Raw genomic sequence first — 1182 nt, 5'->3', positions numbered from 1 at the left:
GCACTCATCGGCTTTGGGTCATTGTGGCCTACCTCATTCTTACCTTTGCTTACCACCATTTCTGGCCTTGGTTTTGCAACTAACCCATCCTCATCTTGAATTACAATCGCATTGAGTTGCTCCATTGGGTTAGATTCAGTGTTGCTTGGCAGGCTACCTTGTAGTCGTTCAAAAATCGACTTGGCGAGCTATCCAATCTGAGTTTCGAGCCCCTAGATTGATGCTTGTTGATTTTAAGTGCCATCTCAGTATTCTGAAAACTAGTTTCTGACACTGAGATGAATTTGGTTAGCATCTCCTCAAGGTTTGGCTTTTCTCCTACTGGTACGGTGGTCGCTGAATGCCTGAAGGGGTGGTGGTCTCTGATTTCCTTGGCCTCCCCATGAAAAATTTAGGTGGTTCCTCCAACCTACATTGTAAGTATTGCTATAAGGATTGTTTTGAGATCGAGGATTGTTACCCATGTAATTTAACTGGTCATTCTCCATGTTGTGGTCATAAGGTGGGTATTCTGAACTGCTTGATCCACCTCCACTTGCTTCGTACTACATTACTGGGTGAACCTATAGAGAACTAAGAAAACCATCAATTTCCTTATTCAAGAGTTTTACCTGATTAGGGAGCATGGTGACCGAATTGACGTTATAAACGCTGGTTGTATTCGTTGGCTTTCTCCTCATGACTTGCCACTGATAATTATTCGGTGACATCTCCTCTATAAATTCATAGGCATCTTCAGGTGTCTTATTATGATGGTTCCACCAGCAGTCTCGTCAACCATCTGCCGAGTCGAAAGGTTCAGGCTATTTGAAACTTTTAGACCTGTAGCTAGAGTGGTAACCCATGGTGAGGGCATCTTCGCAAAAGATCCTTCTATCTCTCCCATGTATCGTAGAGTGTTTCTAAATCCATCTGCACAAAAGAAGAGATATCATTACATAATTTAGCCGTTTTAGCCGATGGAAAATACTTTAATAAAAACTTTTCGGTCATTTGTTCCCAAGTAGTGATTGACATCCATGGTAACGAATTCAACCATTTTTAGCTTTGTTTCTCAATGAAAAAGGGAATAACCGAAGGCGAATGGCGTCATCAAAAATGCCATTTATTTTAAAAGTGTCGTAAAATTCTAAGAAATTTTCCAAGTAAGCGTTGGGATTTTCGTTCTGCAAACCATCAAAC

General features: G+C 41.1%; 1 non-coding gene across 1 annotated transcript; it reads left to right on the top strand.

The window, feature by feature from the left end:
• Nucleotides 1-838: 838 nt before the first annotated feature.
• Nucleotides 839-945, top strand: LOC121204381 (small nucleolar RNA R71). Its single transcript, XR_005899306.1, has one exon. It is a non-coding gene; the product is annotated as a small nucleolar RNA R71 (small nucleolar RNA).
• The last annotated feature ends 237 nt before the right edge of the window (nucleotides 946-1182 follow it).

Source organism: Gossypium hirsutum, chromosome A07 (genome assembly GCF_007990345.1).
Source record: "Gossypium hirsutum isolate 1008001.06 chromosome A07, Gossypium_hirsutum_v2.1, whole genome shotgun sequence".
In the NCBI taxonomy this organism is placed as follows: domain Eukaryota; kingdom Viridiplantae; phylum Streptophyta; class Magnoliopsida; order Malvales; family Malvaceae; genus Gossypium; species Gossypium hirsutum.
This window is presented reverse-complemented; position numbering and strand designations above follow the sequence as displayed.